At 35.4% G+C, this 25,526-nt stretch overlaps 1 protein-coding gene across 2 annotated transcripts in view; it reads right to left on the bottom strand.

Moving 5' to 3' along the window:
* The window catches only part of SRBD1 (S1 RNA binding domain 1), a 207,856-nt gene that overhangs the window by 57,159 nt on the left and 125,171 nt on the right, over positions 1–25,526 (bottom strand). The gene's annotated exons all lie outside the window — the stretch shown is intronic.

The raw sequence follows: 25,526 nt of genomic DNA, 5'->3' as shown, positions 1-25,526 counted from the left end.
AATAAACTTGCTTCCTTAGGACATAATCCCCCCATCCCAAGAATTGGTTAAAACAAAAAGGGATATTTTAAGGTCCCTTGATACTACTGTCAATCTGTACAATGAAATAGTTATATCAGTTGATATTCCCACAGAAGGATTGAGGAATGCCTTCTGGCTACCTGTCTGCCAACTATGAGTCTATGGGTATGTTTACCACATATGCAAACTAAGATTCCAAAACTACTTCCACATCATCAAAAGAAATTAAAATCCAGGGATAATATTAAAATTATCATTCTAGCCAATATTTTCAACCAGTATCAACCTGATTTTCCTTCTGCTTCAGAGCTATAAGAATGAAAATTAAAACACTGTATCTTACAGGAACATTCTCAGAGGGCCTACTGCATAGCTCTAGCTCACACTAGGATGTGATCTGGAATGTAAAGACCATCTACCTAAGGGTAAAGCAGCAGCAATATGCCAGCAACAGTTAATATAAACTGTATAATCATCCTGAGTCACCTATTTCAATTAAACTTGCAGGAGTAGGAGCTGAGAAGGTAAAGATCAGGGCTTGCATAAAAGTGATCAGGGTCTTTAGTGATTAACTATCTCAGTTCTCTGTCTTAAGACAGGTGAAGCCAGGTATCATGTTCAGGTTTAAGAGCCCCACAAAACACAACAAATAGTGCCCTAAAATCTGGAAGTGAAACCAGAGTTTTATGTTTCCTAACAGATAGCATGGGACCCCCCCCACAGACACACACACAAAACAACAACAAAACAAAAAAAACCACAAGGAATAGGATACTAAATTTTCTTACTTGCCTTATGAGACTGTTATATGGAAATCAAGTACAAGGACAGCTAGGCATTTGAAAAATTAAACGTCATTATCACTAGATGTTACAAACTGGTGCATTTTGAAGCACTAATTATTGGTTAAGTTTAATAAGAAGATACTGAATTCCAAGTTCCTAAGGGCAGGGATCACGTTCTTTGTGATTCCCATGGTTTTAGCACATGTGCCTTGAAATTGAAGGTATAATTATTTGTTGGGTAAATGAATAAATAATATTAATAAACTGTATTTGTATAGTCATATGCAAAATGGTTTTCAAAATATTTTCACAGAACAAATGAATCTGTAAGCCCTAGTAGCAACATGTTTCCAAACATTTTAGATCCTCGATAGTGGAAGAAAACAATTATAATATTCCTAAATATTTTGTGCTCTATAACATTAATTGTGAAATAAGTTCTTCTTAGCATCGTATCTTAAAATAAAGCACTCTCCTAGTCCATTAGATGTTTAAGGGGGTAAATAAGAGAATGACTATATATGTCAATTAAAACAATTACAGAACAGAAAGATGTTGGGATGAATATCCATTAAGTTAGTTTTAGAACACATAGGAAGCATCAGAGTTTTGGAGGAAAAAAAGGGCAAAACTGCCCTATCTTGGCTGAGTAGCACTATTAAATTCAGATGCAGGGTTCTATTTAGTTTGGACAGGTCCCAGCCACAGAACAAAGTCAGTCTGTCTTAGTACCATAACTGAATTCTACAAGTTAACAGCTTTTCATGAAAAGCTGCCATTTCAAAATGTCAATCAAATCTGAGCATAAGTGGGAACTCCTGCAGAAATAACCAGCTGCAGGTTTGAAAAACATTTTTCACTGAAAGTGGAAACACAAAAGATGTTTGAACGGGATCTCTTTTCATTCCTGTAACAGTAGACGGCCATTTTCACAACATCAAGGACAGAAAACAGAGGACAAAATTGCAAATAATGTCTTGAAAGGGCTTTTTGCAGGGGTGATGACTGATTCAAGTTACAAATGACAGAATTATTGGCAAATGGGAACTCATTAATATGAAATTGTTTGTTTCTCATTAACTGATCATAGTCTCAGACTATTCTTTTAATTGCACTTGAATGATTGTGCAATACAGAATGAAATGTAGCCTCAAGTTTTGATATTTATTTTCAACCTCTTTACAGAAATTGATGATGGTATCACCTGTCTGTATGGGGGAGGAGAGGGATCCACCAATTATAGTTTATGATCAAATTTAAAAAAAAATTATTTCACTTTTTGGAATGTCAAAGATAATAAAAATACGATGCAATTTTGCACCTTTTTTCCAAGAAAAAGTCCCTTGTAAGCAATGATATAATAAGGTGAAACTTAATAATAGAGTAGTAAATATGACATACTATAAGCATTTATGTGGAAAGGGAAATGCACAGCAGAAAATAACACTCTGCAGAAGATCTGCCACCATGTGAGGTCTTTGGAGGGATAAAACAGCATAAAAATTAATCAGAAAATAGCTTTTAAAAGTTGTTCCACGACTTGAAGAAAGTGATGCAACACAAATGCTCTGCATTTTCTTTTTATGTCACATACTTCAACAAATATTTTTTTCACTTGCTGCCAGCTAATAGAATTTAAATGTTCATAGAAACTTTGACTCCTTTCAATACCAATGCAATTGTCTATCTGTGCAGTAGAGATGATATTAATGTTGATTTTCTTTTGTAGAAATGAAGGGCAAAATCAAAACTGTAGTTTAAAAGGTACTACCTATATCATAAGGTTCTATTAGAATTTTCTAGACTCCCATGGTTAACCAATTTTTATGTATTTGGAAGACTTAGAGAAACTTTTTGAGCTTTGTTTATATATTTATTATACCCCATATTGTTGACACGTAAATATGAAAACAAACAGGTGGTATTTAGAAATTAGACTCTAACTCCCAAATAAATGCTACAAACCAAGAAGTGTTTTCATATGGTTATGAGATAATTCAGAGACATCAGAATCTGCTCTTATTTTTTTTTTAAGTTCAATTTCCCTCTTTTTCAGAAATTAAGACTCTCTCTGTTTTGTTGACATAAAAATTAACACACCTCTATCCCAAATGCAGATTTAATTTTAGTAGGTATGGTCTAATTAGCATTGTCAACTCTAGCCCAAATTGTGATGCTCTGGTTTCACACACTTTTATCTACCTGGAAGTTTCTCTTGGGTTTATAATCAACAACAACAAAACCTCAAAATAAGCACCTAATAATATCTGTATAAAAATTGAGTAAGCAGAGATAAAATAAATCTCACTAATCTCCCTTAATCTTTTCAAAAGAGCCACAGTTGAAGTTCAGTTATATACGCCAATCACATTCTCCTTAACAAAGAAATACTCTTCATCCTAATCTGAGTAAATGAATTCAGTTTTATCATATGTGTTTCCAAATATGGGATGGTTAAGTCTTGGCACAATGGCTTCTTTTACTCTAAGAACTTTTTACTTAGTACTACAGCATTCATAGATCTTCCTAAGAGAATATCCGATATTTGGTCCCAAATGCTTTTAATTCTTGCATTCAAACAGCTGTATGAGGTTGTAGAGCTTGTTAAAAAAAATTGGGAGGGGGGCATGAGTTGGTTACCAGTTGTCACCCAAAGATAACAGTTACTTTTATGAGGGAATTACAAATGCAAATGGTTAATGTAGTATAAATTGTATACTAGATTTTAGTGAGAATGTCTAAAGCTATCACACAAGGCATTCATCTGTGTTCCCTGTTTATGGGAATAAAATATGTAGTCATTTGAAGTCCACAATATGTATACTGTGTTTGTAATAACTGCAGATTTTACAAGCACATTATTCTTTCCATTAGGATTAAAACCTCACCGAATAGCAATTTGTGAAAGAATTCTAGCAGGGCCCGGAGCCCAGAACTCTGACCTCTGATGAGATGCTTGGCAGCAACAAACTCTGGGTCTAGGCAAAACATCTGGTTTGAGTTAGACTTCCTGAAAAAATAGCCCCTGTACTGGGGAAACTGGTATTCACTCAGCTTTGTATATATACTTTGACTGACTTCAACACTGCTTTAGGAAAAAAAAGAGAAAAAGAGAAGAAAGACTCCACTAGAATACTTGTCAATCATGAGAGACTCTTTGGTGGCCCCTCTAGAATGAAACTCTCTTATTAGCTGGAATAGTCTTTCTTTCCATACTCCTTGAGCATTTATTTCCACATTATATCATGTAGAATGTACAATAACTTCAAAATAACTTCAAAATGTAAGTCTAAGTTTGTTATTAGCAAAATCTATTACTTTTCTTTTACTCACTCCAGGGGGGAAATCACCAGTTAATTTTATTTTCATTCTGTTTACATATATGGAGGGGAAAAAAAAAAACATTTTGAGGATTCCTATAAACTTGAGTAAATACTAAAACTCAAAAAAAAATTAAATAGCTTCTAATTAGCGTTCCTTCTAAAATGATACACGTAGTAGCAATGTTTATTGGCTAAAGAGGTTCTCTGAGTTTTTGCAAATTTAATAAAAATCAGAATCCAAAAATGATTCCTCTAATACACATATACTACAGAAAAAATGTTCTGGGTTAATATGCAAACATGATACAACAATTTGGAGACAAGACATTACTTAAAGGTTCTCCTGCCACTTTCATCTTCTGATTAGCAGGTTTAGTAGGACAAATGAGGAAATCCAGCCACTGCAATTAACAACTCTCTAGTTCATTTAAACCCATCAAAGGGGAACCATTAAATTATTCTGCATTCTTATATATACACACAGTTTTTTGAAGCAGGGTTCTTATATATCAGACTGAAGACAATCCAAAACTATGAATGGTGCTTAGAAAAGAAAAAGGCAATATCTAGGTAAGCCGTTTTATAGCCAAAAGGACGTAATGTAATATTGTATATAAAATTAAAAGAAGCATAAAAGCAGGATATTCTAACATAGTACTACTCTCTACCTTGACTACCATTTTATTTGAGTTTCTAGTAAAAGCAAAAATGTAACCCAACCTATCCTACTGTCAAACGTGTAAGACTAAGGCCGTATGGGATAATGATTGGGAGCATGATTCACTTTAAAGGACTTGGGAAAGTTTTGTCAGTCTCGGGTGGTGGTAAATTGCCGTTTTACTTTTCTATGTATCCCTTTAATTTATTACTTTTGTACAAACTCATTTAAATTTAGTCTTTTGAAAGAACAGTGTGGAATAGAATGCAAATTAATAGTTGTATATCTTGTTAGGTACAAATTTACTTTTCTACCTCATGGCATTGCTAAGGACTCTACTGAATAGGAATATGTTACAAAATATCAATATCATTCTCCAACAGGTATCAACAATCTGCAAACCGCACTTTTACCATACTTTAGGGAGCTATTCAGGAATAACTATGATTATTTATGCTCTGCTTACAGATTAAAAATAAAATCTTATTTGCCAAATTCAAGCCAGCATCTGCTCAAAGTTCCTCAGAATCTTCATGACACACACACTTGTTTGTCTACTTGTCACAAATAGCACAAATAGTTTTTAATATCTGTCACAACTATTATTCAGCAAATTACAAACTTTGTACCATCTCCACATTACATAATTTTTAAAAAGAACATTCATATCTCTACCACAAAGTCTTGTAATTTCTATTCTAACTGAATCAACAAAATGACCATGGAAAATAAGAGTTTGCTTCTCCTAACACTATTTCTTGAATCCATAATTCTTATATATTTTAACACAGTATGTGCACTTGCTGGCTTTGAGTAAAAGACCATGTTGCTGAAATTCAGCACTTCTTTCCCCACACTCTTGCAACCTTTTTTTGTACACACCACACATACAACCCTTTACACTTCTTAGCTCACTGAAACTTAAATGTTTCTCCAAAAGGTATTTATTTTGATACAAAATAAAAGTTAATAGAAGATGTGACAAACTCTTCCCATTTAAATGTAGTATTTTGAGAAGGTATATTGTGAAGTCCAATGCAGATTTATACTAGCGAATTTCTACAAGCACACATTTACTTTTCCACCTCAAGACAAGGATAAACTAATCCTGTTGTATTCATTTCTGGAAGAAGGCAGAGGCTTTTTTTTTTAAACTGTGTAAGAATGCATGCAGAATTATCATACATATTTATAGGTAATCATACTGTAGGTATATGTTGAGAGACTTAGAGATAAAGTTTTTAGAATAATCATTGCCTAAACTGCCTACATAAATTATTTTTGAAAGACTGCTTTCCCTTAAACCTGACTGTCTAACAATCTGTATTTGAGTCAGAGCATAAGCATAAACATACATGACTTGACACATGCAATTTTTTTCATTTTGTCTGATGATAAAAAAGAAAGTCATTATCATAATTCTGAAGGCCACTCAGAGAAACTCTTTGAAGCATAGGGAAGGGGACTCCTCTGTCATCCTCCTTATAAAGAACAAGTAAAAGACTTTTTTTCCTGATGCAGCTTTGGAATGTACATAGCTCACTCCTATGAGTACAGATCAAAAAAAAAAACTATAACAATGAACAGTTATAAAAAATAACAGTGGTGATTTTGTATTATAGTAGTACTTTTATACTGGAATTAAACAGCAACTTTTCTTTCCAAAAGGCATAAAGAGCATTTCACTGCTAACCCCCTGCATTTTTGAAAGCTGTGGCCACAAAGGCACCTTTATAAAATAAGCCCCCACTTGTTAAAACTGTAACATTGCCACCATCACTAGAGTTTCACCTTAGTGACTTAAATAAATATAAATAAAGTAATAAACACTATATGTTTTATAGAGTTCTATGAACCAGGAAAAAAAAAATCACCTTACAAAATAACCTCCTGGCAAATGCAAAAGAAAAGCTAAATTTGGTTTGCTCATATTTTCTGAGTTCCCAGAATACAAGAAGGAGCTAGGGGAAACCTAACTTACTTAACTGAAAGACTTTTGCTTATTTCATTTTCCACATTACTCTTTATGGAAAGCAAGGGGGAAAAAAGTATTAAACAGGAAAGAATTAGAGAAAGGCAGTCATTATAATAAAAAATATTTAGGGGTTTAAAATAAGGTATCTTTCATATTCTATGTTTTAAGATGACCTTGCTGGAAATCTTTCTACTGACTGATACTGGATACTGAAAATAAGCTCTGTAAGAATTAGATACGATGGCTGCTATTCTAGGTGGTCAAAATGTCCAGCAAGTAAGTTACCTGTTTCACTATCCTATCAATTGAGTGATGGTAAAACTCCATGCTACTGCTGTCAGATGGCTGTGGTGTAAACTGTTTTGTTTGGAATTGAGGAATAGAAAATATTAATGGGTACTGTCATATGAACAACTTGTAAAAATATATTGTTTCACACTTGTTAATATACTAATGGAGATTTTGTAAAGTTTGAATATAATTCTTGAGTCATCACCTGGATGATAGCAATTAACAACAACACTTATTTTAAAGAACTCCAAATTATATACAGTTGAGTCAATTTTAATTTGTTTTCATTTAAGGTCTTCTAAAGTTGAGGCCAGCATGCAGAAGAAAAATATTAAACTATGTATAACCCTGTGTCAACATATGATGCTACTGGGAATGGTAAGTGAATTAATTTTCCAAGGAAAATTAATTACTTATGACTTACAGTTGTAAAAGCAAACAACGTAACTCTGGATTAGGGCACATTTAATTTCTGTTTGTAGTAGCGATTAAATTAATTTCATATAATTCATGGTATGTAATGGAAAGCAGAACAAAAATGAAATTCTAGACAATGACTGACATAGAAAAATGTATATATTTATGAACCTGATCCAAAAATAAAGGTCATGGATATTAATCACTGGATAATAAAACAGTATTTTTAATGGTTCTATAATAATGGATTTTTAGCATAGTTTTTAAGAAACTTGTCCAAATAGAAATGTTTGACACAGAGAAACAAAGTAGAAAGCTGTAATTATATCCTGTAACATCTCTAAATCTCCCTCCTCCCCCTCCTGAAAAGGTAGTTGGAATAAAGGATTTGCACACCTTCTTTTTATAACAATAATTTTTGTCCACATAGATTTGGGGCAGCTAAAATTCAATATACCATTAAGTGATTTAGGAATGAAGTTCTTAAAATTACAACTAAATTATCTTCCTAACACCCAAATAGTAAAGTGTTTCTAAAATGAATCATCTGTGATTCATTTGACTGAATTATGCACCTGAGTACCACTAAGACAATAGATTTTGGCTAATGGAGCTGTAAGAATATATGCACAGCTGCACATAGGAAAGTATTCATCTTTTTACTCCATCACTTCCTACCTGTTCCGATTAAGCCAGACATAATCTTTTAATTTTGGATTGCAACTTCATGGCACAGCCCATGTGTTAAAATCAAGAATTAAACCTTGCCCTGATGGTAACTGTAATTAGTTTCAAGTAGCTCTATGAAATGTCATTCTCATGATATATTAAAAACACACACAAAATCAGAACATTTCATATTCTGGTAATAATCCTAAGTACTGACTGTCACTGGCCACCTAGCGAAATCATTGTCAGTCAAATTCGGATCATTTAGGATCATTTGGCTATGACAGAGCAAGCATTTTGAAGTAAAGTAAAATATTTCTATGACTTACACTTTTAGAAAAGAGTAGATGTGGGCTTCTGGTGAAAGATACAGTATGAACCCATGCAAAAAATAGAAATAAAGACTATCTGCATATAAAATATACATTTCTCCTCAAAATTTTACTTTTTACAAATTTTAAAGTATTCCCCTTTCCTAGTCACAACTTCTATCAAAAAGAGCATTTACTATTCCCATATTATTTTATCTTTCAAGAGAAATATTTATACAGAGAAAAGTTAATTTATGTAATGCCTTTGAGATCAAAGAGAGAAAATTACTAAAAATATTCTAAATTCCATTATAATTTTAAACCTATCAAAGGAAGGAGAAATTGTGACATTACTTTGGAGTCTATGAAAATAAAAATTCGTGGCACTATAGTCTTTACAGAATTTTTTTTTTGAAGTAACTGCACTATGAAAAGAATAATTAAGGACAGATACTTTCATTCCAAGAGAAGCTGTGACTTAGGCATGATTAGGAGACGTTTTTGCTCTATTTCGAAGAGTAAAACTAAATGGAGCAATGAAACTTCACCTTTCTGGCTTGTTCTCCTAAAACACAGGTTACCCTTATTTCAAAAAGGACCTCACTCAGCATAATCCAGACTGAAAAAGGGGTCTGTTTACAAAATGTCCTAGATAGGTTCTCTTTAGGGTCGGAGGCACATTCAGCTTTGATTCAGCTAGTAAAGCTACCCAGGAGGCTGAAACATCACCTTGGACTCTCAGAGAACTTAAACTTGACTTTATTTCCTTTCATTCCTGGCTTCAACATCAGAACAGGATTTTTAGAAGACAGAAAAAAAAGAAAGAACAAACGAACAGAAGAATGAAACCATGTCCTTCTGGATCAGAACGAAATCGATCCTGCCACCCACATCCATGCTGCTTAACTTCACTTGTGAGAAGAACACCGAATGCTTTTCCGATTGGCAACAGAGTCTACAAGACGGGCAGGAGTTACAGTGATACTCCTTCCTGAGAAAACACACACACACAACACCCTCTACATTCCCTTCAGTTTGAAATGAATTTCAGAAGTCTCTTCAGGCATCTTTCTTTTATTACAACCCACATTCATATTTCAGTAGAATGACTACAAGGGAATCACTAATTTTTTATCTAAACTATGACATTTTGGCAAACGTTATACAACCAACTATAAATCCACAACAAGCCTCAAATACTAAAGAGTTGGTAATTATATGATGAGAAACAGCTTGATTATGGGAGAGGCAAGGCGGGCTGTCAACAAACAAACAGCTGTTTCTTATTGACAACCCATAACTAGATCGTGCATCCCAACAAACTAAGGAGTTTGTTTCTGTTGTTTCTGTTGTGTTTGTTTTTAACTAGTCCACCCTTTTCTCCTCCCACCTCCAAAATACTGAGTCAATTTAAACATTAGATGCAAACCACAACAGAAGAATCGGATACACAAGGATAACAAGTAAAGCACTATAGACTTACAAAAAAATTCTGTAGGTAATAACTAACAGAAGTTTAAAGTGTACTTTTCAATTCAACTTCAAATGCCTATCTTTCCCTGTGCAACACGTCCTGTCATTACTATTTATAAGAGGCAGCTCAGGCAATGGGCCTGTTTCCTCATTCCTGGATTATGACCACAGCAATGCCGCCATTCTGATCCTTTGTTCTGGAAGCTTTCCCTGCAGCTTCTTCCGTCCTTCCTTTTAGCGGAAGGGAATGAACATACTTCTATTTGCCAGCGTGAACTCTAAGGTCCCTTGTAACTTGAAATTAAAAGATTCTAGGAATACCTTAGCATAAGGTAAGCTTAGCATATGAATCAATAATAGGAATAGGAATAAAAAGAACCTTAACATCAAAGGCTTTAACAAAATAAAACAAAACAAAAAAACAACCCACCAATGTAAATAGAACCTGTTTATTTGATGGTCCCATCATTTGAAATAAACTCACTTTCACATTTGCACCTTCAGGCACTTTCACATCTTTTTCTTTTTTTTTAAATACACGTTATTTCCTTTAACACTCTTTCAGAAAGTATGTAGATAACCTTATTTTACTTTCCCACAAGGCATGAAGAAGTAAAATTACTTTCCCAAAGTCATACAGTAAATGTGGCTAAACCAAGGTAAGACCACAGCTCCTTTTGCTACCCTGCGGCTCTGTGTTCTTTCTACTGCACCACACTGAAATGAGGAGGGAGGGCCAGCGAGAATGTTCATGCAATTTCCCTTTAAGGCAGGTTCCCTGTCTATACCTCTCGGGGAAATTTTGATTAAACACACCCTGAATTATAACTCCCCAAATACAAGAAGGAGTGTATGTCAATGAGCATAGCTATATGTCCCAGGTATGACTAACCAAGTTATTTTTTTTTTTTAAGATTTTATTTATTTGACAGAGAGAGAGACAGTGAGAGAGGGAACACAAGCAGGGAGAGTGGGAGGGGGGAAAGCAGGCTTCCCCAGGAGCAGGGAGGCCGATGCGGGGCTTGATCCCAGGACCCCAGGACCATGACCTGAGCCGAAGGCAGACGCTTAACGACTGAGCCACCCAGGCACCCCATAACCAAGTATTTTAATCTAGAATCCAAATTTCCTTTGCAAGCTTAATGATAAACATGGGATTTCTCCATAAGATGCCTCCTGTCTCACTCACAACCAGTGCTCCATTTTATTTAAAATCATGCTCTTACCGTCTAGCAGTTTGGGCTGGCTATCTTCTGTATTCTGCTGCCATCACTGGGTCTGTGTTCAGTTAATGCTACTCGGATAACATGCCCATAAATTTATATTTTGCAAAACTCAAAGTTGCTTAAATTTGTCAACGCATATCTGAGTAGGTTTCAAATTGTAAACAAGGGTAGAATCACTTTTTTAAAAGCCTCATTGTATTTCACACCATATGAAGGGAGGGGCCCTGAGTAAGGGACTAGGGAACAAACTACCTCTTCAAAAAGCAGCTCACAGGAGGTTGGAAGGGAGATGAGGAAAGAGGCACAGAAGCAAAAGGACTCAGCAGGAGAAAATGCTGAGGAAGGCAGAGAAAATGGAGGGCGCACTTGGAATGAAGGTTTCTCCGTTATCCACGCTTTTAAAATAACTGTTATGCTCTGAAAGTGTTTGTGATGGGCATTTCGGGGGGGGGGTTGGTAACAGACTTTTTAAAGCCAAGAATATTTAAATTTCCATCTTTCAAAAAGTAACCAAACCGTTATGAAGATAAATCTGCTTCAAGCAAGGGAAATGCTAGCTTAGGTGGTATCAGACCTAATGTCTCTTGGAGTGTCCAAAACATAGTTTCATTCTCCTAGTGAGGAGATCTCAAAAGTTTGAGAGCCCTAACCAATGTCACTAAAATGAAGTTTTGCCTATAATCCAATTCCTTTTAAAATTAAATTTCTCTCACAGTCTGGGGCTGTGGATGATCATTACTAATCACCGTGGCTGGAGCAGTCTCCAAGTGGACATTCTCGCCGGGCCTGACTGACTGCTCATGATGACTGAGTCATAACCTAACCAGCGGTGCCAGTGCCCCCTCCCAGTCTCCCCTGTTTACATAAACCACAGGCCTGGACCTCCCTCCTCTACACTCCGTCTTTAAACTACACAAATAATGTTTCTCCTGGTCTTTGCCAACTCTCTGGGGACGTGCTATGAGGGAATGACATAATTTTTAGAGCAAATTGAGGACTCTGAATTCCACTCCAAAAGCAGCAGAGATAAAATCTAAAACTGACTGTCATCCTTTTCATGGAGTCTTGTAATGTCCCAAATATAAAATGCTCTAATGAACTCTTACCAATTAAATGCCTTACTGATTTCCAAGACTTTCTGTTTGTGAATGGTTGGTACATAGCACATCTGGAAAATGAAGGGGGTCTTTTAGAAATATTGCCAGGAAGATGAACTATTTTCCACTCTCTCTCTAGGCAGGTTCACATCACCACATGATGCTGGCTATGGCGTAACTCCAGAGAAAACAAACTTTTCTTGGTCTTGCAATGGCTGTTTATGAGTATACAACAAGTGCTTTATACCCTGTCTCCTCATTAGATGGACAGGTCTTGTTTTGATTCCATTCCATAGTGTGTGTACTTCTATGAGGCATTACATCCTCACCTCTTCCCACAGTCATCCCCCACTTCCAAAGAGATGTTTGTCAGAGACTACTTTGCATGAGATTGATTTCCTTTTCCACTCTAGTATTCTAATACAGTATGTTGATAAACACATCCTACCAAAGGAAAGAACAATAGGTTCCTCACTTTTCCTTAACTCAAATCTGACACCAGGTAGTCATCCTCATTGGTTGAAGGTCTGGAATACTGATTTATTTTGTGAAGTGCTTCTGTGAGGTATGTGTGGGCTGCTTGGAAACCATAAAGATGCTACCAACTTCCCTAATGCCCTAACACATGGGCTTTAATTTTTTTCCCCTTAATTTGCCGGCAAGGACTGTTTAGATCATTTATATTCAGTAAATGCCCAAAATAAAATGAAGGGGGAAATTTCAAGTTTAAAATTGGACAAAAACATTACAGAAAGAGAGAGAGAGAGAGAGAGAACCATTCTGTAGATAAACTTCATGCCCTGGTGTTGAAAGTTATGGTCCACAAATCAAAAAGCAGTCATTTCTACAGAGTGAGGCTTTTCCACCATTCTCTCAGTGAATCACGCTGTGGTTAGCTGAAAGTGCTGTTCACATAATAAATTAACCACCTCATTTCCTTCATCACCAAAATATACATAGCACCCCCACACAGATTTGTTTTAATAAACGTAATAAAGCAAGCCCAGAGGTTATGGCTGTTATGACATAATCACACCTCTGAGATTTGAAAACACTCACTTGCACATCATGCCTCAAAAAGTCTTTGCAAGCTCCCCTCCAACAAAACCTAACTGCACTCATACCGTCTGGCCCCATTTATTCCAAATAAATAATGAAACAAAAGCCTTGTATATGGCAAGAGAAAATTCTCCCTTTCAATTATACATTTGAAAGGGAAATACATCTTTTTAATAATATTATACAATAAATAGCTTGGGAGCCTGATCTGGATTATTAAAGAAAATATATCAGCAGAGTTAACAGTGCACAAAGAAGGCAGCCAACTAGCCTACTATCTCACTCAAAACCGAAGATACTTTCTAAAGTTAGTTGTTCAACAAGACAAGCGACACATGCATTTCCTTCTGTGGAACTAAGAAACAATCTTCATTCTATATAAATCCAGGCAAATTAACTTTTCTTACCTGTAATGATATTTAAAGTTATTGAGAGTAAACCCTCCCCCCAAAAACCTCTCATCAAGAGAATTTTTCCTCAATACAGACTTTCTCCCTTAGAATTCCTTTCCATGATCACCAAAAAGAAAGACACTGTGATACAACCATCCACAGCATAAGAGAGATCTGGGAGCAGAAATGTGCCATCAGTAAACTCACGCCAAAATTTAATGAGGCCAGCTTTCCTGTCTCAGCATCACATTATAATCACTTTGCAGGCAGGGTTCACTTCTTACCTAAATTCTATAAACCCCCCAGTCTTTTCTACAGTATTATGCATTTAAGGCACCCTGTTATATGATAATGATGATGCCTTCCTCTTGAATTTAAAATAGAATATAATCTTACAAGTAATTTACCTGTACTATTCTTTTTTATGTTTCTTTTTTTTAAATTTTATTTGTTTGTCAGAGAGATTGAGAGAGAGAGCATACACAAGCAGGGAGGGGGCAGAGGGAGAAGCAGGCTCCCCCGCTGAGCAAGGAGGCCGATGTGGGGCTCGATCCCAGGACCCTGGGATCATGACCTGAGCTGAAAGCAGACACTTAACCATCTGAGCCACCCAGGCGCCCTTTACCTGTACTATTCTTAAATACCAAGATCAACACCTACCCTAACACAACATATATAAAGAATGAGTTCATCAGTATTCCTTAATAATATCAGATAACAGATATTCAGAATATAGTTTTTAAGTTCTCAGAAGTGGTCCTCCTAATATTTACATTTTATATCTCTTCCTGATTGCTATAATTATCTAGCATTAATTAATAATTAATCGACCTTAAATTTGGGTTTTCAAGAATTCTAAGATGAACATTACATTACAAAGATAAGTTTTTTGCACTAAGAATTACATCCCAGATTCTCTTTTATTATCCACACTAATTATATACAAATAGCACAACAGAAAGTAATATCTCTTTGAATGTCAGAATTAAACATTTTTAGAATAATCTTATTCCACTATTTTTAGCCTGTACACTATCCATCCGCACACAATCAATATGAGACCTAACCAGTATACCAAAAACCTCCTTAGGGCTTTGTGGCAACAAAGATAAAATTATTAAGAACTTTCATAAACTTACATTTTAGTAGGTAATTTCACTTTAAAGATTCTACATCAATGAATCCCACCATAACAAAAGTTTTTCTTTGATAAAGATATCACACTGTATTAAAGGTCCTTAAAAAGACTGATTGACTGATTTCATCACAAAGAACATTCCTCCATAAGTGCTCTCCCTGATCCGTCTCTGAGAATTGTCTCCACTGAGAATAGAATATGCATCGTGGAGCAAGAAAGGAACGGAGCAGTAGGTGTTAAAATGAAGAATTCTAGTTCCTTTGGCCATAGCAACCGTTCTTCACTTTCCATTCATCTCACTGCAACCACTTGGCTACGCTAATGCTCTCTGCTCTGAAATTCTCACTTTGCCTGAAAAGAGATTCATTAAAAAAAAAAAAAAAATACTAGTAACTCATATTTTAGGTTTACCCCACAAAAATTTTAAGTGAGAGGCTACAAAATTTTATGGTGTGTTCACAACAGAGTTAAAAAATACAATAAAAGAGCAACTATACCGACACTCTACCATACACTCACTCGGCAAATACTTCCTGAGTATCTATCACGTGCCTGGTCCTGGGAGCTGTGGATACAGAGGTGGAAACACCCTGCCCTCATATAAGGCTTTACATTCCATTAGAAGAGACAGACAGTAAACAAAATAATACAATGATTTCAGAAAATAAAAAATTCTCTGTTCTTCTGGGACAAGGGGTATAGAACAGGAGGCTCCCACTTCACAGAAAAAGAAAACTATCCACGTAGGGGGAGCAACCCCTCCCAGTCCTGCTCTCGTCCACCGCTTTCCAGCCACCTGCCACTCTGGGAGCTTCTAGTTTCTGAACTCTTGTCCATTTCCTTCCTTAGGCAAGCTATGGGCATCATCTCCTCAGGCATCCAGCCTCTGCCTCTCCAGCATCTTCAACTTCTCCCTAACTACTTCTACCTCCTTCCTATCAACATTAAGCACATTCAAATCCCGACCTCCGTAAAAACCTCTCTTCTTTAGAGATGTGTATACACTTGTCTCTAAGTGCTCATCTTTCATTCAGCCTTCAATATGCTTTTATCTGACTTCTGCCTCCACCACTCCAATGAAACTATTCTCATTATGGCCACCACCACCATTTTTTTTTTAATTAAACATGAAAGCACATTTTCAGTTTTTATCCTACCTTTATCTTTGCAGTGTTTTAGAATATTGATTTTTGCTCCTTCAAATTCTCATATCCCTTAGATATTGGCATATCCTGATTTTCCTCTTACATTGCATATACTATAATGTTCATTCAAAATACCTGGAAATCTTGTTAAAATCGGATTCTGATTCAATAGGCCTGGGCTGGAGCCCAAGAGGCTTTCAGTAGGGTCTCTTGCTACTCAAGGTGTAATCAATCGTCAGACCAACAGCATCGGTATAACCTGGGAGTTTATAAGAAACAGAGAATCTCATGCCTTACCCTAGACCAACTGAACCAGAATCTGCATTTTAACAAGATTCCCAAGGGTTTTATATGCACATTCAAGCTTAACAGCTTGACACCACCCTCCAGAATTTGTGATTCTATAAGGCTGTGAAGTGGGTGCAAGAATATGCATTTCTAACAAGTTCTCAGGTGATACTGATGCTGCTGGTCCAGGAACCATACTTTAAGAACCAATGGTTCTCAACATGGCCTGTACGTTAGAATCACCTGCAGAACTTTAAAATGCTGGTTGATGTCTAGGTACACCCTCCAGGCCAATTAAACGAAAATCTCTGAGGATGTGGCCTAGCCTAGTTATTTTTAAAAGCTCCCCTGCTTGATCTTAAGGTTCCTAATTTAGATAATTTAGGAGTGTGTTGGGGCAGTAATTAGTGGTGAAAGGAAAACAGTATAGGATGAATACTAGTTATATTATGGTACCATTATTATAACATACTACAATTCCTTAAACATCAATTCTACCTAACTCTGCCCTGTAAATAATCACTAGAAAGACAATCACTCACAGTTTTGTCCTAGGCCATATCTCTGAAATGACCATTTCAAATAATGGGGCCAAAAAAATAATATTTCATTTTTAAAATTCACAGAAGAAAAATCCATATTTGTAAAATGAAAAAAAAACAAAGATAGTGTTAGAATTTTGCGTTAAAAACTATTTGAGGGGTGCCTGGAGGGCACAGTCAGTTAAGCGTCTGACTCTTGGTTTTGGCTCAGGTGGTAATCTCAGGGTCGTGAGACTGAACCCTGGGTTGGGCTCCACGCTCAGTGTGGAGTCTGCTTAAGACTCTTTTTCCCTCTCCCCCTCCCTCACCCTCTCTCTCTAAAATAAATAAATAAATCTTTTAAAAAAAAGTATCTGATTTGGTGCAAACTTAGGGTCTTAAAGATGAAAATTTCAAGGAATATTACAAAGAGAAGTGTACTTAATATTAAATGTTTTTTTTTTCATTTTCACTGAAAACAAAATAGCTTTTTTTCTGACTATATAAATTCTCATTGTCACACACACACACACACGGAAGAAATTAAAACGAACTGGAAGTCAAAGTTCCTGAAATAAAACACCTTTAGCATTTGACCAAGGTTTCCTGCATCTGTTTTTTTTTTTAAAGATTTTATTTAGGGGCGCCTGGGTGGCTCAGTTGTTAAGCGTCTGCTTTCGGCTCAGGTCATGATCCCAGGGTTCTGGGATCGAGCCTCGCATTGGGCTCCCTGCTCAATGGGAAGCCTGCTTCTCCCTCTCCCACTCCCCCTGCTTGTGTTCCCTCTCTCGCTCTCTCTCTGTCAAATAAATAAATAAATAAAATCTATAAAAAAAAAAAAAGATTTTATTTATTTGTTTGTCAGAGAGAGAGAGCACACAAGCAGGGGGAGTGGCAGGCAGAAGAAGAAGTAGGCTCCCTGCTGAGCAAGGAGCCCGATGCGGGAACTCAATCCCAGGACCCTGGGATCATGACCTGAGCCAAAGGCAGACGCTTAACCAACTGAACCAGCCAGGTGTCCCTGCTGCATCTTTTTATAAAATCATGATTTATTTAACAAAAAGTTATAGTGTATAAGGAACACCATGTACCCACCAAACAACTTAAGAAATAAAATACTACATATATAGTTGAAACAAAATACTATAAATATAGTTGAAACTCCTGGTATACCCCTCCCAGTTCCTACTCTCCCATTTCATGCCCCACCCAGGGTAATCAAAATCATAAATTCCAGTGCTTATTTCTATATTCTTACTGTATACATTGGTATTCACAAATAGTATACAGTATTATTTTTCATATCTTAAAGTTTTATACTAATCATATAATACTATTCATATTCTGCAACTTGCTTTCTCTTTTAATATTATATCTTACGAAATTTATCCATATTAATACAGATAGCTCTAATTGGGTTATCTTCACTCCTAAACAATATTCTACTGTCTGCGTATATTACAATTTATTTTTCTGTTTTCTGGATGATGAACACTTGTTTCCAAATTTTCACTGCTATAAACAGTGCTTCAACGAATTTCTAATACATTTCTTCCTGTGCACATTTGAGAAAATTTTCAAGGCTATGTATATATAGCAACAGAATTGTTGACTTGAAGAGAATCCCATCTCCAACTTTATTAATGTTCAATTGCTCTCCAAAGAGGTTGCACCGGTTTATACTCCTATAAGTTAAGTACAAGTTTCCCAATGCTCCACATGGTTGCTAACATCCAAATTGTCAGACTAAGTTTTGACAACCTGAAAGGTTTCCTATACTGGCTTTAGTTTGCATTTCCCCAGTTACTAGTGAAAGTGATCATTTAAAAAATATTTTTGGGGGCGCCTGGGTGGCTCAGTCGTTAAGCATCTGCCTTCGGCTCAGGTCATGATCCCGGGGTCCTGGGATCGAGCCCCACATCGGGCTCCCTGCTCCGTGGGAGGCCTGCTTCTCCCTCTCCCACTCTCCCTGCTTGTGTTCCCTCTCTCGTTGTGTCTCTCTCTGTCAAATAAATAAATAAAATCTTTAAAAAAAAAAAAATTTTTTTTGTCTTTTCCGTTTCTGCTTCTGTCAACTGCCCGTTGATATCCCTTGCCTATTTTTCCATCTTTTTTCATCTTGATTTGTAGATCTTTATATATTTTGGGTCCTTTATAGCTTATATGTTTTGCAAATACCTTCTCCCAGTCTGTGGACCTTCTACATATTTTTTTATGACTCAGAGATGTTTTAGATTCTAATGCAGTTAATATTTACTAATCTTTTCCTTTATGGTAGTACTTTTAATGTCATGTGTAATTTTTTTAATCATCCATGATAATTACTAGTTTTAAACACTGAAAATAGCTTAATGTTTTAGAAATCCTAGCACTTTGTGCTGATGTATGAAAACTAAAAGGTGAACTTGAGTAAAAATTGAAACTGATCTAGTTTCATTGTCCAAGGTCAATGACATAAAAAGAGTAAGCAAACAAAAGATAAAGGAAATTAGATATTTCACTGTTAATAATTTAAGGCATTATTGGTAAAAATTTCTTTAAATCATCTTCCCATATCTTTTAAAGATAAGTAAGGTGTTATACTAGGGTGTGTGTATGTATACATGGCTTATTACATTGTTGGTGATTTCTAAGAACCTGAGAAAACTGAAGCCAATACTTCAAAGAAAGAAGCATAATTCATCCTGAAGTGAAAAAAAAATACCCAGAATAGAGATTTTAAAACTAAGTTTAAGGAATAATTAGCAAATTCTAATAGATGAGTTTATTCATACTCCCACAGCACAGATTCAAATACAGGCCATATGCTGGGACTTACAGTTAAGGGACAAGATTGTAAAAACATTTTGGCAAGGAAATCATCTATGTAAGTGATGCCTGATTTTTAGAACAAATTTCTTCTATGTTTTACTTTTGTGTTTTATCTATTTCAAAATACTGCTTTAGTATAAAGGGGGCAAAAATCCAGGTAAAAGTCATCTAAGTGAATGTGCATGGGGAAGACTCTTTCCTATATCCCACTCTATAATAACAAATAATTAAGGGATTAAAAGGTTTAAAAGGATTTAGGCAAACAATATAAAACAGAGGATTCTTAATAACTTTTACAGACCTAAACTAAAACATTTCATAATCCCTCCATGTTACCTATAAAACAGTTTTTAAAACTATAATAATATCACCACTGAAGAATTGTTTTTTTGTTTTTACTCATAACTGACCCCACAGAGCGGGTAAGGAAATAAAATACAAATTCCCACCTTTGAGGTTTTACCATGAAAAATTCAGCTGGGAAGATGATTTCCCTTTTACAGTGACTTCTCCATTATCCATAATAATGAGGAATAAAGAGCCGGGATACAGAAAATTCACTAAGGGTTCCAAAAACTCATTTTGGAACACCATTTCACTCTCTAACATCATCAAATGATCTAACAGGCACGAAAGGAGGAAGAGGACTGTTTTGTCTTTTTCCCACTTTACTGTGCATGCTCATTAACAAATGGAGGTGTTAATGAGCACAAAAGTATCTCAAACACAGTCCAAAGAAGAAATAAATAGCAAGTAAATCCAACTTACTTAAGTTGTGCTCTGAGGATATGACAAGGCCAAGCTAAACCACACTCCCCATGTCCCACAGAACTCGACAGAGCCAACCCTGCATCATCCTGCTCTCACCCTGGAGTGTTTTCTTGGGAGTAACACCAAGCCACTTTCCAGCAGTCTGTAGGGGTCAGTTAGGGATATGTTGTCATTCGACCACACTGGCTGCCTCTCTCTCCAGAAATTATGACAGGCATGTGTTTTTAAAATCAGGTCTCCCCATTTTCTAAGACAAGAACTGGAGGGCTGCCTTTAGCATTCTAGCGGTTACTAAACCAAAAGTATTTTAGTTTCTATTGAAATAATATTATAGCTTCTATTATTTCATCTAAGTATTTAACATTCTTTCTTTGAATAGCTTTCATTTTCAAAATCAACAATGTTTGTGCAGCTACTTATATTTTAAATCAGAATAAATACAAGTATTAAATTTACACTGAAAGCATTTAGAGGTCCCAACTAAAAAGAAATTCAGTCCCACTCTGGTTATATTGGAAGTCTATTGTATCAAGGCTTAAAATTAAGTGGCCCATTGATTGGGATATGGACATGGATATATATATTTTACAATTTCTTCCTAATACATATTCACTACAGAAAGTTTGAAAAAAAGTAAGAAAGAAAGTAAAAACCCCTAATCACACCAACAAAAATATAAATATCAGTCACCAGCCAGGTTTTTTTTTTCTTCAGTGTAAATGTATATCTATATTTTTAAAACAGAAATTGGTTTTATTCTGTATCAACAACTTCACTGCAATTTAAAAATAAAGCAATTTCTAATGTCATTAAATCGTCCTTGAAAGCCTGTATTTTTAATGGTTGTATAATATTTCAACTGATGGATATACTATTCTATTGTAGTTACTTCCAATGATTTTTCTATAACAGCAAACTTGTATATAAATCTTATCAATAGTTCTTAATACTGCCTTAGAAGAGATGCCTAAAGGGAGCACTACCAGGTCAATGGCATGCATTCCTTAAAAGTGCATCTTGATAGGTATTGGCTATTTGCTAGAAATAACAATTTATACTTCCACCAGCTGTGTATGTGAATAATCATTTCCCTGTATCCTCACTTGCACAGATGTTTATCATTTTATTACAACTTTACTCAATTGTTAGATTGAAATAATATCCCTTTGTTTAATCTGGGTTTCTTTAATAAAGAAAAATTTTTATTTCATCTATGATAAATGGTGTCTAGATGCTCTTTATATATCTTTTGCAAATTTTTTATTTAAACCAACACACAATTGTGTACAAATCAACAAGAAAACACCAAAACCTTAATAATAAAATAGTTATGTACATATACATTTGTGGCAAATAATTTCTCTAGTTCATCATCTGGCTTTAAATTTTTATGTTAAATGACCTAACAAACACACTCCTAGGTATATATCCAAGAGAAATGAAAACATACATCATAAAAATTCATACAGAATGTTCATAAAAGCATTATTCATAATAGCCCAAAAGTGGAAATAACCCAAATCTCCAACTGATGAATGGATAGACAAAATGTGGTATTATACACATACAATGAAATACAATATGCTCATAAAAAGGAATGAAGTAATGACTCGTACTTCAGCATGGATAAACCTTGAAAATATTATGCTAAATGAAAGAAGCCAGTTATAAAAGGCCACATATTGTGTGATTCTATTTATATGAAATATCCAGAATAGACATACCTATAGAAACAAAGTAGATGAGTAATTTAGGGCTGGGGAAGAGGGGGTGGTAGAGAGTGACCGCTCATGGACACCGGGTTTCGTTTTGGGGTGATGAAAATGTTCAAAAATTAGATAGTAATAATAGTTTCACAACCCACTGAATATATGAAAATTCACTGACTTGTACACTTCAAATACGTGAATTTACATATATATGTACGTATGGTATGTGATTATATCTCAATAAAGCTGTTTTTAAAATGTTAGTGTTAATATACTGCAGTCTATTAAAACTTACAAAAAAGGTGAATTTGTCTCTTACTCTAATTTTAGAAGTTTTAATACAGCATAATTTTTGAAGCTATGTTTTTAGATAACATAGAATGTTCAGGGCAATTACATCTTCTTGGGAAACTGTGTGTTATTAATATGAAATATCCCTCCTTGACCTGTTCAATGCATTTTGCCTTAAATTCTATTTTGTCTGATATTAGCAGTATTACGACTTTCTTTTGCGTTTGTGTGGAATATTTTCCTCCAAATTTCTAATTTCAAGGTTGCTTTTTTCTTTAGAAACATCTTGCATACATATACAACTTAGAGCTGTATTTTATTTTTAAAAAGTATGAGATTCTACTAACGGGAATTTAACCCATTCACCATTACTATTATCCATACTTATTCCATCATTGTGTATTTTATTTATTTACTATATACTTCCTTGTTTTCTCTGCCTTTGGTTGGAATGATGAACTTTTAAATTTTTACTCTCATGATTTATATTAAATATCCTATTTGTGGTTATTCTTCATATATCTCAGATTATGTTTTTCTAACAAAGTATAAAGTTCATCTACATCTCGTTTTCCTGAAAAAGAATCCTTTATCACTTCTTTTTCTTCTACTCTCCCATGTTTAAGCTGATCTGGCCCAGACTGATATATTTAAAGATTAACATAATAGATCAACACTCTGAGGCTCAACTAACATTTTACTGCACATGTGTGTACTGTAAAGCTCTCCACTGTTTCTTCACCTCAATACTGTGTCTTCATGACATGCCTTCCCCTTCTTTGGTCCCTGCTTCCCCCTTTTTTGGGGTCAGGAGTGCTTTCATAAATAATTCTTTCAAAGAAGATCTGTAACATTCCAAAAAGGTAAATCATTGCAGGTCCAAAAATGTTTTTATTTTCTTCTCACATCAAATTGCTGAGTTGTCTGAATACAGAAGTATGGGTTCAAATAATATTTTTCCCATAACTTCAAAATTACTGCATTCTATCTTCTATTACTTGTTTTTACCAGTAACAAGACCACTTCTTTCCTTCGTAGGTGAACTGTTTTGCTCTCTGGAAGCTTTTAGTCAGTTCCTTTTTTATCACTAGCACTCTGATGTTTCATATGAAGGTGTTTAAGTGTAGGTCTTTAGTTATTCTTTTATTCAATATTTACTGGGCCTTTTCAAGACTGTCTGTCTTCAGTCTGAAGAAATTTCTTCCTATTATTTCTGTGATTATAACTCTCCTCCATTCTCTTTATTTGAATTTTCTATGAGATGAATGTTGCTTTAAAATGGCCTCTACATAAATATGACTTTTTGTTCATACTGTGCAACTTTCTCAATTTAAGACTGTATTCTAAAGAATCTCTTAGCTCATTCAGTTCATTAAGTTGTTTTTAGCTGTGTCCACTCTATTTAGACCGTTTGTTTTTTTCCATCTTGACAAGCGTATTTTTTAATTCTAAGACTGGCTTAATTCATTCTATCTTAGGTTTGTTTTATACATGCAATAATCTCTCTTATCTCTCTGTGAATATTAATTTTACTTCTTTCAAAGTCTGCTGTCATTGTTATTTTTTGCTTCTTACATTTGGTACCTCATTTTGCTATGACAGGTTTTCCTCAAATGTTCAGTGATTCTTAGCAGAAGATCATTTCAGATTCCCCACTTGTCTGTATATGCTGTTTTTGTTCACCACCATCAAAATCCAGTGATAATGTAGGATGTGGTGCCAGGTGTCAGGTATGCGCCAGAAGTCTGTCTTCCCAGCATGGGACTCCTTGACCTTCCTGACAAGCCAAGGCTACTTGAGGGGTCTCCCAGCCTCTCTCTGGTCCCTGGGTTACACCCAGTGCTTAAGCTTAGATTCACAGGATATGGAGGGAGGGGGGGTCACTACGGGCCTAGTCACTCCATATGCACCTCCTTCTCTAACACCACAGGCCCCCTCCCCACTACTTGAACATGACTCTGGTTTGAGAACACTATTCATCTGTATATTTTGAGCTGCAGCTCCACCAGGTTTTATTTTCCATGGATGTGATTCCTCATTCTTATCATCTTTCAGGAATTCCTGAAATTTCCATCCACCAACCCTTTCTTGTTTTCCCAGGTTATCATTTTATTCATGTATGTGTTTATATGGATACAAATATACATGTGCACCTTCTCTGTCATCTTAAAGAAGGTGGAATCGTGGATATGCCAGTAGTACTGGTAGCAGAGTTAAAGGATATCATAAGCTCAGCTTACCATCTTGATCACTTTCTCAGTATCATTATTTGCTGAAAAGTCTGTACTCCAATGTTAATATGGCCATTCCTCTAAATCTCAGACTTGTATATCCAACTTCTATTTGACATTTCTTGGATTTCTCATAGGCATCTTGGATTTCTCACAGGCATCTCAACTTAACACGTCCAAAACTGAATTACTGATCTTATCCCCACCAAATCCGCTCTAGTCAGGCATCATCCACATACTAGAACACCTGGAGCAAACTCCCTTTCCTCCACTTATTACCAAGTAGTCCCTACAAAATAGATTTAACTTCTTTCCATTTCTACCACTATTAACTTTGTCTGAGCCACCATCATCACTCATCGGAGCTAGTATAACAGCCTCTGAATTGGTCTTACTGCTTCTCCTCTTCCAAGTCATTCTCCCCAGATTAGCCAGAGCCAATGTTTAAAAATACAAATCAGATCATATCATTCCCTTGTTTAAAGCTCTTCCATTTCTTCTCACTGCTATGGGAATGAATTCCAAACTCTTTCATGTTAAATGCTGTATCTCTGAAGAATCTGGAGGCTAGGTCTCTGCTATTTATTAAAGATTTCTTTGATGCCAATAGCTTATTAGCCTGCCTGGGTTCTATGAGTTTGACTTCTCCTTTCCTTTTCTTTGTTCTACTACCTTGCTGAGGCATTCCATAACTTCATCTTGAATTAATATAGTTATAATTCCTCTTAACTACAGTGCCTATATCATAAAACTTATAGTTGTACTCTTTAGATATTAGGCATTTCTATCTAGCTATATAGCTAGATCTGTCCCTTCAGCAACTATCCTTCCCAAATGAACAAGTCAAGTCAAAGGTCTAGATGCCTCTTAGTCTAACTTGCTATAAAATGGGAATACTACCAGTTAAGTTCAATATATGGCAGG

The sequence above is a fragment of the Halichoerus grypus genome, chromosome 10 (genome assembly GCF_964656455.1).
Source record: "Halichoerus grypus chromosome 10, mHalGry1.hap1.1, whole genome shotgun sequence".
Taxonomy (NCBI): Eukaryota; Metazoa; Chordata; class Mammalia; order Carnivora; family Phocidae; genus Halichoerus; species Halichoerus grypus.
The sequence above is the reverse complement of the archived record's forward strand: the minus strand, read 5'-3'. Positions and strand labels throughout refer to the sequence as shown.